The 12,018-nt window shown below is 35.1% G+C and overlaps 1 protein-coding gene across 1 annotated transcript in view; it reads right to left on the bottom strand.

Annotated features, from left to right (window-relative positions):
* Positions 1-831, bottom strand: part of qtc (GRIP domain-containing protein quick-to-court) — a 224,451-nt gene extending 223,620 nt beyond the window's left edge. The window contains exon 1 of the mRNA XM_035351413.2: positions 675-831. The gene's annotated coding sequence lies outside the window, so the exon portion shown is untranslated. The remainder of the gene's footprint in view (positions 1-674) is intronic.
* Positions 832-12,018: the final 11,187 nt, after the last annotated feature.

The following is a 12,018-nucleotide window of genomic DNA, read 5'->3' on the forward strand; positions in this document are numbered from 1 at the left end:
TGGTTTCTTTCAAATTCTTTACCTGCAAACTGCAGAAAATGCAAACATTTAAATTACAACATTTAAATTACAATATCATTTACTAATTAATAAGTGACAGTCTGGAAATTGGCTGTAAGAATGGATTTATTTAGGAATATACTTTATATATATGTGTAAATTATACCTGAGTGTTACTAAATAACTTACCAATATCATACTTGGAGCTTAAATCCTGCTGGATAATTATGATTCTATTCTAAATATATAGCAATGGAATAGAAAGCACAAAAATATAGCACCATTTTTTAGAAATTGTACTTGACTACTAAGCTGTTTCAAAAATGCAAACTGTTGGAAAATTAAATTAGTTTTCCGAATTCGTTCACATAAATCTTGTTAATAATTATTTCAGTCTCCGCTGAAAACATGACTAAAATCTGACATAACAAACTGCAAAGAAATGTGAATACTAAAAAGTAAATATATAAATCAATGCTAAATCTTTAATCCATTTCAATTTAATTTAATTTCAGTTCTTCAGTTTAATTATATTTTCGTAAAAATTCTTGCTAGAATAAAATTTAGTATTTTATTTCAATAATAATTCAGTATTTTAATTGATCCGAAAGTTCGGAAAGAATTTTTCCGCATACGAGGATAGACGAACTTCAGAGGGAAAAAATAAAGCTTACCTCGGAATACGCGATGCTGTTGGCAAGACGATTTGGAAGTTGTGATTGAATTTTCAAACTTCTGCACTGTTTCGCTGCTGTAAAAACGCAGACGATTCTTCTGCCATGTGGTGGAAGCTTTGTGCGAAAGAAGCCGTTTTGTTTTATGCTATACCTGGCAACTGACACAGTCGAAAGACGAAAGGAGACAATGCCTTCTAAACCAAGTATGGAGAATCAGTTTTTTGCTCCTCCGCTATCTGGGAGGCGTTCAGGTGGTGAAAATTTCACGGTCATTTTGTAGTAGCTTTAAATTGTGAATGAAAAATGAGAAGCCTTGATTTATGGAGGATTAGGAGAGAAGAACGGAAGCTTCAGATGAGAAATATGTAGATTTTTAAATTACATCGATTCTGCTCTTCTAGAAACTTTCCCATTGCTTTTATTTAAGGCAAAGGATACATTGGTATAATGCAATTCGGAAAGAATAAAGCCAGGTAGCACAGCTAGTATAAAGTACAATATAAAGAGAATACGAATAGTATAACACCCCATGAAAGCCGGTTATAATTCAAAATGCTCGTAAATTTGAAATTATATTGTCCATCGGAAATAATGTAAAACAATTAATCCATTTTTGGAGCATACGTGTGTGCTTATTGAAGATTTTACAACAGTACTTTGTATCCAAGTTCATAATATAAAACCAATAGAAATCATTAAATAAGACAAAAAAGATAAATGCAGTACTAAATAGACCAAAATAAACAAAAACTGTATAGTATTTAACTTATCTGTCAAGGAAAATTTATTAGGCATTTTCTCCATCCTTCTAGCATGCTATCATAATGTAATGGTAAGCATACTCGAAGCATATTCTAGAGGTCTAGGTTCGAGTCCGCGCAAGGGCAGTGCTCAGTTTTCATGCCTCCTGCTTCAAAATAACCTAACGACACTCTACGGTGTCTCCCGAACTAAACCTATAAGGTATTTCTCCCACTTTCCTAGCGGCCTTCGTGGTGTAACGGTAGCACGCTGGGCCGGTATTCCAGAGGTCCTTGGTTCGATTCCCGGCGAAGGCGGTTGTTAACTTTTCATCTCTCTGGCTTCCGAAAAATCCCAATGTCTCTACAAGTGGCGCCCGAACTAAAAGGGTTGTGGATGATGATTCTCCGCACCCAGGATTTGGCGACTATGTCCCTTAAAACCCTAGTCGCCCTTTATAAAGGAGAGTATATAAGGTATTTCTCCCACTTTCCTAGCGGCCTTCGTGGTGTAACGGTAGGACGCTGGGTCGGTATTCCAGAGGTCCATGGTTCGATTCCCGGCGAAGGCGGTAGTTAACCTTTCATCTCTCTGGCTTCCAAAAAATCGCAATGACTCTACAAACCGAGTGGAAAATAATTGGTCAACACCAGGATTTGGTGATTGGATCTCCTTATCCCCAGTCTACCTTTGAAAGGGGGTAATATATAAGATATTTTCTCCCTCCTCGAGCCTGCCTTAGTGGTGGAACGGTAGCACACTCGGCTCGTATTTGAGTGTTCTAGGTTCGATTCCCGGCGAGGGCATTGCTCATTTTTCATATCTTCTGCATCAAAATAACATAATGACTGTACAAATTGACGATATAGGAAACATATTATTGTTTGGATCGGGATTCCTTCATCATAAAAAAAGGAGATAGCTGTCTTCCTAGACTTGTTTTTTGTCTTTTAGCAGCACTCTAATCTGCCTGAGACTCGCAGGGTCTCATTAAATACTTGTCCATTGGAATTTTCAACTTAGTACATTTTAAAATGATTCTAAAACGAGACCTGGCATTGGCATTGAAAATGCTTATGCAGTGGCCTTCTGCGGCTTTATCAAGATGAAATCATTCCATGCAACTTTACTTTTATCCCATTTTTACAAAATGTTGCTTGTCAAGGAGTTAGGATAATCTTAATTTTTTTCTTCTTCTGAAGACATTTCCTCTCCAATTGTGTTTCAATGCTGCGTTGCTCAGTTGCGTTTCACCTTTATAGTCTTAATTTCTCAACATCTTTATTTGCCGAGAAACACAGTAACATCGGTAACAGAAATGTTTTCAGTATGAAAGCTCTCAAAGTCACTTCCTAGAAACTATCCACAGTTTTCGCAGGCTGAATTCCTCTTGAGTCATTTTTTGCCAGACTTTATCAATGAGAATTAAGCAATGGAGAATATAACAATGATTTTTCCAGAGCATTAGTATCGTGTCAGCTGCTACCTGAAAACATATTCGAAAAATAACTTGTCGCCGGCTTTTGTGTTTGCTGAGACATCTTTCGTCACCCAGGATGTTTTTTGTTTAGACTTTTTTTCTGCAATGAGAGGTATTCATTACTCTGAGGTTCCACCGTAATTATTTACGATACAATATAGAGGTACCATTAAAAGTGTCTGTGGACAGGAAAAATATCAATGTTTACCCAACGCTTATGAAGACTTTGCAAAATTAATTACAATACCACACGTTTTACTAATATATATATATATAAGGACATGAGAAATATCAAAGTTTTACCCCTTATGAAGCGCTTACTATGCGGTATTATTTAGACTGTAATTGAAATGTTGTTGTAAACTTCATAATAAAACCATTTGAGGCTGTCTGAATACCCTGCTGTAAAACTAGAAGGTTTAAACGTAGAAGAGGCATATTCATAGCGTCCTTAATATATCCGTGAAAAGAAAATCACCTATGTAAAATCATGTTGTAGGCATATATTCGTTCTACATTACGGAGTCCTCATCGTGTAATATTAAGTCTTTCAAACCCTACTGGACAGACAGGCGAATTTTCGATTTGTCTGAAATATCACAACAAATTTTAAACAATTTTAAATAACCTTTCATTTAACTTTTGAAATGAACAGAAAACACAACTTATGCGTACAGATAAACTACGCTACTTGCTGGTATTTACGATATGCTTAATTTGAAACTTCAAATTAAGCATATCGTAGTTGGAGACTACACGAGCTGGTCTACTTAAGCTGGCTCAAAACTTAAATGATGTGTATGAACGTCATCGAGCAAAACGGCTAAAGCGGAAATATTAACGGCAGAACCGGGCGGTAGAAAATTAAGCTTTGAGGGCCACTGCCATAAGGAGTATATATAAAACACTCAAAAACTGACTTAAACATTGCATCCTGGTGAGGGTTACGGAAAAGAGAAGTTATAGTAAAAACTTAAATTATAATATCTGGTTAATTAACATAACATATCTTACAACATGCTCTTGTGAAATAGCAATCAGCGCATCAATCCTGTAATCTGAATGACTTGAATTCGATTACTAGCGAAAGAAAGTTTGCTTAGATAATGACTTTGCTGCTGCTACCTTTAGGTCGTAGTACTCTTTCTATGTGAAATTCCATAACTGGGTCGAACTCTGCAAACAATTCCATTATTTTTAATGGAATTGTTTGCAAAGTTCGACAGTTGTATTTTCCGTTGTATTTTTGTTGTAAGTTTCCGTTGTATTTTTGGTACAGCTCATCAGATGAGCCTCGAAAGGCTAAATTCTGGCTGCCAAGAAATTTTGTGATCTCAATCAGTCTTCCTAATACATTTGACCAAAGTTTTTGTTTCATTTTTATACATCTCTTGTGTTTGGGAATCATTTGTTTTATTTTTCAAATTTTTCTCAAGTTTTTTCCTTTTTAAGAAATATTTCATATATGTTCGACTAGTCTCATGCCTATGCAAGGCTTTATACAATCATTATAGCTTTTTACAAGGCTACTACTGTCAATCTATCTTGCAACAGAAGCAAAAAACAGAATTTTTACTTATGTAATATAATAGTCATGTACGGGGAAATAATTCTCCGTTTTCCATTTTTCTGTTTTAATATGTATCACTAATCTTTAACTTCCGGCTAGTTCAATTCCATGCTTGCATCATCATTCCCTTCTTTTGGAGTTTCATCAGTCCTTTCAATAACTTCATCCAATGTAGGTGTTGTTCTTTGGCTGGATGATGTCTGTTTTTTGTAATTAATTCTGATGTTGATTCAATGTGAACATCATTTACATCCGAAGTAGTCTTCATCTTCTTTATGAAATGAGACATTGCGTCTGCCTGCTTCTGAAGGGCAGCATCTTTCTCAGCTTTGCGTTTATGATTCTGAACACGGAATGGTTTCTTCTTTGTTTTCATATTATCAAAATTTCACACTGAAATTTAAATTTAAAAATTCTAAATATTAAATATCTAATCTTTCTTTTAAAATAAACCATGACATCTGCTAAATATAGAATAAAGATAAAAAGTAAAAAAATAAATAAATAAATAAAAAATAAAAAGAAGATAATGAAAAACTAAAAAAAAGTAAGCTTTATCATAAATTTTTCTAGCAGTTGGTGAAGAATTAGCATCTTTCTAACAAACGATAAAGAAAAGTTTGACCTTGTGGATGGGTCAAACTTAAATGCTTGCCAAAAGCTCCGTGTACAAATGACCCCGAAACCTCTCTCTCCCCAACCAGCAGCTAAGTCTTACCTCAATCCATTTGTACACCAGCACATTCAACAGCTTTATGTGAAGTTGTCGTTCCCCTGTACTTATCTTTCTTTTTGATGTCGCACTGCACTATTGCATGATCTTTTATAATTGAATTATTGTAAAATTCTAATTTTTGTTATTACTGTTCTCAATCTTGTAAATGCTTCCAATAATTTATTGTTTTGTTATTTGTTTTAATACTATATCACCTGTCAACAAAAGCCAAATTTGTAAAAAGCATCACAGACAAAATCGCAGATGTTTGGACATGTAATTCACAGGCAATATCTAAAAATGGACTGCCCACAATCAAGTTTAACTTCTCCAAAATTCTCATAAAGATGGAATCAATAGATGTTGTCGCAGAAGAGCGGCAACATTTTTCGGTTGCAACATCGATTTTCCCGTTGGAGGCATACAACCTTATATCTTAGCAACAGATAGAACCATCCTCCTGTGGTACTTTGAAGCTCAATTTTCTATTTAAATACTATTCGTTACATTTTGAAGAAACAACCATTAAAAATACCCGTAAAATTAAATTTAACATCTGAAATGCCTTCTAGTTGAGCGGATTCAGATTTTCTCCAAAGAACGAGAGGGAGGGGGAACAATGCGTACGAGGCACGTAATTGGAAAAATGTAGAGGATGAAAGTGCAAAATGTTTTGCTAATATACAAAATCGATAAAATATATACGTTTACAACTGGCAGGAATTCTACTGTGTGTTGTAAACCCAAACTTAAATGACTAATGTAGACAATTCTGTTTTTAGCTCGAGGGAATTAATCAAATTTTAAAATTTCAACTATTAACGAGAAGAACAAGGTCTTGTCCTCAGAGGGCCCGATGCAGCATTCCCCAGCAGGGTATGAGGCGAAGTCTCAGAAGCCAACTTAATATTAAAAATCTAACAAAGATTCTTAGCGTTTTACGAAAATACCTGAATATAAAACTTCTTTACCTCGGGCCCCTCTGCCTACGTGCCTAATGGGTAAGCTCCTCAAGCGGCCTTTTATATCCTTTCTGCCTTTCTGTACAAACTGGAAAGAAAGCCGTATTTCACTGTACACATTTTAAATAAAAATATAATAAAATTGATTAAATAAGGATAAATATAAATTGTATTAAGCAAAATAAAATAAGTATGTACTTCATCAAATCGATTTTTTTCAATAGTAGTAAGTTGTTGTACATCGAAAATTTTCTTCGCCAACCACTCAATAAATACGAAGAAGGAATGTGTAGATGATATATAACACGTGGCTTTGTAACCACGTGGAAAAGGATCATTATATGGTACTAGGTGCTCAGAAGAGTTATTTTGAGTAGTGCACAATGTCTGCGTGCGTAGTCGGTATACGCTGTTACCAAGATTATACTTGCTCACATCTTGAATTCCCACGGCTTTTGGAACTCGAACTTCTTTGTGTGACACTGTACCTATCGACTGATTGGATGGGTGGCAAGGTATTTGTGTGGGCTGGAGAGGAAAGGTAAGGGGAGCAAACGCCCATGGTCCCTGTCCTGTGTAGAGTTCAAGGTACATTTATTTTTCTTCTCTGGTAAGTGCACATTCTTTTGCATTAAAACCCAAAAAAAGACCTATGTTCGTCGGCTGATCGGCGCCCCTCTCTAAGGCGGCGTCCGCCTGCGAAGAAGGCCTTGCAGACCCGCTTCTGCCGGCCCCGGCTTTGAGATTTAAATCTATGAGAACCTCGTATTTTGCTGAATACAAGAATCATACATTTAAAGTCATTACGCGTTCTCTCTTGAACTGTCGAAAACTAATGGTTCAGATATATCTTTCAAAGCTGTTGCCTGAATGAACAAATACATATCTTTCAAAGCTGTTGAGATGTTCCTGAATATTTTTCTGTATTTTATCTTGAACTTTGGTGTCATTTTCAGTTAAGAAGTGTTTTTAAGAGGTAAGCAATCGATATCTTCCATTTTACACCCTTCACAAGTACATAAACTTCCTCTTAAAAGAGGACGCTTTGGATTTCGCATAAGAAAGCTGTAGAATTTTTTTCTTAAAATAATAGATTTACTAAAATTGACCGCCGAATTCACCAGCCTGCATGCTCAATTTTCATCATTTAAAGCAGCCGCAAAAAGAGTTTCGTGACTGTGTTCAGCTGATGGTTTGTAGTAATGGTAAACACCAGTTTCCAAGCGGTACAATAAGTTGTAGTCGCGGTCCACTCCACATAAGAGTTTCGCTCTGACCCGAAAGTCGAAACGATGACAATAGCCATTAGATGCTGTTCCGTCGTCATCGTCGCTGTCTCATTGTTGCATTAAAAAAGCATTAGTGATTGTTTTCATGTTCGATTTCGATCATAGCATATGCAATATCCGTATACATTCGTCTGAGTGTGTGATTATGTGTGTGTGTGTGATTATTGCAAAGCCTCGAGGGCTATCTGCCTAAGGGGAGGGGTGCCTTCGTGGAGGACTTTCTAAGGGAAACTGGCTCGTATACACGTTACACATGGGGAAAACCACGAAAACGCCCATGCAGCCAGCCCGTTCGCGGGATTCGAACCTCAGGCCGAACTACCAGTGTTCAGCGACTTTACCGCTCGGCCGCTGGTGGGCACATTCGTCTGAAGCAATCTGTTTTACAGTTTTATATGTCTTTTCTTTGCTGCTTATTTTAGACTGCATACTTCGTCCGTGTCTGTCTTTCAACGCCGAAGGTTATCAAACATTAACAGCTTTTTTGACATGTCAAACGACACTGGCCATAATTATGAATGAAGGTGACGACACACGAAATTTATACTCACAGAAAAGAAGCATGTATCTAGATCATGCTCTGTTATTTATGCTTACGATTAACGAAGCGCACCAAGATTTCATCCATCGTCCCATACCTGCACAAATTCTTTTCTGGATCTTGATGAGACCCTGACAAAAAAGACTTCCAATTTCTCATATGATTGGTCTTCTACCTCTGTGAACTTTATGGATACCCATAGGACTAAGGATTTTTCTCATCATGAAATGCGTTCTTAAAATTAATTCTATGCTATCGAATTAAGTACCTATAATCTGTATTACATATCTAATAATCACTTGTCTTGGGTAATAATATCCTTTGTGATTTTAACGGACATAAAGCTGAAGCATGATCATTTTGATAATTTCTACCAGAGCGAATTCCCGCTATACATTTGGCACGTGTGATATTAACTGGAACGCTACCTTTGGAATATAGACTAGCATGATTCCGATTTTGGCTATTATAAAAATGCAAACAATTAAGCAAAAAATATCAAAGTTGCGATCAGGTACTGTATAAAGTTAAATGATATTGAGTAAAAATTGCATCTGTAGAATCATTAGATTTTTTTTTATGCTGGTGATGTGAAAAATGTACAATGCCCTAGCCGGGACTCGAAGTCTGGATCTCCCGAATATGTGTCGAGTATGCTTCCAATTTCACTACAATGGCCTGCGGAAAGGGAGAATAAACCTTATAAATTCGCTTACATTTTATCATTTTTCTAAGAAAGTACTGGTAGCTCTCATGCACGGTTCTGCATACAGGAGTTATCGTTCACCAATAAGTGACTTTGGATACAAATAACGCTGAATATTATTGCAGATATATCTTTTCACCACCGTCTTCCAATGCGTCTTCATTAAAAGCTCGGTGAATTCTCGCAGTATGAAATTTCTGAAGCAGATGAAAACTTCGGTTCCGTTTTAAAGCAAATAATTCAAAATGGGGAACCACAAGCTTTTTTGATCCAAGTCTATGAGCTTATGATCTGGAAGAGTTGTTGAAACGCAAATAAATAGAAATTTAATTACTGTTCAAAGTCATTCATTTCGAAATTATTAAACGCTAAGCTCACATATGATGCAATCCTTAACTGGAATACGAATGTCATGAGTAGCTCTTTCATTTGAGGCAATACGAAAGAACCAGTTCTCTTCAGCGGGATATAACCAGAAATCGCAAAGCAGTTGCTCTTTGAGTTTTTATAAATCACAGTATTGTTTTGGGTGAAATTAGTTTCACATCAACTAAATAAAAATTAAAGAATTTTAACATGAAATATGCAGATAAATATCTCCGTTCAGACCTTTTACATTTTTCTATACTTAGCTTCAGAATAGAATGATAAAGAAATCCTCTATAATTGTAGTTCTGTGTTTCTTCAGCAATCAAATAAATATTAATTAAAGGATACAAACTAACGTGGGAAAGCTTGTTTAAAAGCATTATAAAGCAAATTTTCACTTATAAAGCTTTCGACGACTCTTTCGTTTTATTTATTCACATATATTCAAAACAAGAATAAAAATTTGCCATTTACATCAATAGCAAGCTTGACCCGAGTGAATAATTTGCGCGGAAATTCTCCAGTCTCCATGGGTAGTTCTGATCTGTTTTGAATTTGAAGCTCCGTTTTTTAGTAATTCTGATTAGAAGTGATGAAAGCAGAAAAGAGTCAACGAATATTTTTCATGTTAAATTCTTTAATATTTTGTATAAATTTAAATGTGCATCGTTTATTGTAAGATTTAGTTCACGGAAACTCTCATAACCACCACCTCGCGTAAATGACTACCTTAAACACAGATTAATATTTTAAAAAATATGGAAAAATATCTGTATTGGACATCACATATGTTATTACAGAAGAGAGGTGATTAACCAAATTCGCCTGGAGCTGTACAGACATTTTTTTTCTTCTTAGTGAGTTGTATGAAGTTCAAAGAAATTTGAAAGTTTACTGGATTTCATATAGAACACTGGAACTTAGAATGCGCTCATCGAATTTTTTTTTTCAGCTGCTCGTGTGAGATTTAAAATCCAATGTAAAATATATTTTAAGTAATTCTTCCTGTAGCTTCGAAGTCACTATTTGATTTGCTGAAATAAACTGAGCGCAAAAAGCTATATACTCGTTATTAGGTTGTATGCAAACGGTTATTATGTGCTGAAGTAGAAAACTGAAGCGACCTCCTTTCATCTGACATAGTGTATTATACCTACATTAAATGTTAACCCTGTCTTTGTGAAAACAGGGACTTTTTAACTGTTCTTAATTTCACGATAAAATAACCCTACAATGGAAGCGAAGATTTTTATCCACTAATCATGGAGTCCGCTAAAGAAAAATGTCATATCTGCGAACGAATTAATTTTATCCATAGAAGATTTTTAAAACTACTGTAGTAAAAATTCAAAACATATCAAATAATTGTAGAAAATTAATTAAGATAAACATAATTTTACTAAATAATTAAATGTGGGCTATAAATTTCAAAAGGAATGCGTAAAATAAAAAGTAGATGATTCAAATGAGAATAATTTTTTCCTGCCTTTAATAAAAGAAATACAAGACAAATACCTAGCTATATCAAAATACTAAAAACTTATATGCCAAAATATTTCTTTCGTTTTTCTTACATGTTATTTGCACGTTGCCCTACAATTTTTTCCAGACTTATTTTAACTTGTTGTAACAGTCAGTTCATCAATGTCTCGATTGTCGAGATTTTAAAGTGTTTTCGTGTATTTAAACGCATCTTTGCTTTTAGCGCATTATTTGCCTCGTAAGTTTCTGAGATTTCTTCCAACATCTCTACACCTTCTGCTTTTTCCTTTTATGTCATCTTTTATTCTTTAAACATGGTTATACTGTACAAAATCTAATTAACTACGATACTCTCTTTAACACCATAAAAAGATACGATATCTTCTTTAACATCGTTAAGATCACCATTAAATATTTAAACTAAAGACTTTTTCGCTAATTTTATTTTTTTATCATTACAGCTTATCTCTGTTATCAATAATTTTAGTAAATCTCATCTTCTTGAACGTTTATACTCACAGTCTAGCTGTTTTGGCCACTTTTCATTCCAGCAAAGAACCACCTTAGTTAAGGACTTCGCTGATTTATTAGGAAAGTATCGTTAATATAGAAAGCGACAGCAGGTTTTTGTCCATGATCTAGGATACTTTAATTATTCTTTGATAAATAATTAAGTAAAGAAGCATTCAGCGTAAAGGTACTTTTCATTAAGGTAGCATTCAACGTAAAAGGTACTTTTCATTATGCCTTTACGGCATACGATACTCTTATAGCTTATGGCATGCAATTCTTTTCTTTTTAACTATGTCTTATGGCATAAGGGCTGTTTAATAATTTTATTTAGTTTTGTTTAGTCAGTCATGTCGCCATAATTTCTTATGCTACTCAGTCTGGCTTTTCAGCTTCTTACTGCGTACTAAATTTACTTTGATTAAATTTAGTTCGATTCTTAAAACACTTGTAGGGACATTAGGTTATTTGGAAGCAGGAGACGTAAAAAGTGAACAATACCCTGGCCGAGACTCGCACCACGGACCTCTCCAATACGCGTCGAGTGTGCTGACCACTACACCACGAAAGCATGCTAAGAAGGCGGGAGAAATACCTTATACACCTTTAAGAATATGAAATGGTTTGACTGCTTTTGCTGCAACAAGCTGTCAATTCGTCGCGCTGTAGTATGAAGTAGTTCTAAAAGCACTACTTCATACTACAGCGCGACATCGTTGCCAGTCTTCCTTTGAAAGCTTGTTTCTAATGCATGTTTTTTGTTTATAACATGTTATTTTCTCCGCGGTACTTCAAGAAAGAGACAATTTGAATGACATTATAAATGTCTTATGATTGAAAGCTTTGCATAACTTTTAGTTTCACTCCATTTCGTCGCCAAATGAGCAAAGATACATTTAGCTTCATCAAAAATTTATTTAAATAATACATCGTACCCACCACCATTTTTTTATCTGTGTTAAAGTAACTTTTCCAA

This window comes from Stegodyphus dumicola, chromosome 7, assembly GCF_044657685.1.
Source record: "Stegodyphus dumicola isolate Sdum_Otavi_A_Nest chromosome 7, ASM4465768v1".
Lineage (NCBI taxonomy): Eukaryota > Metazoa > Arthropoda > Arachnida > Araneae > Eresidae > Stegodyphus > Stegodyphus dumicola.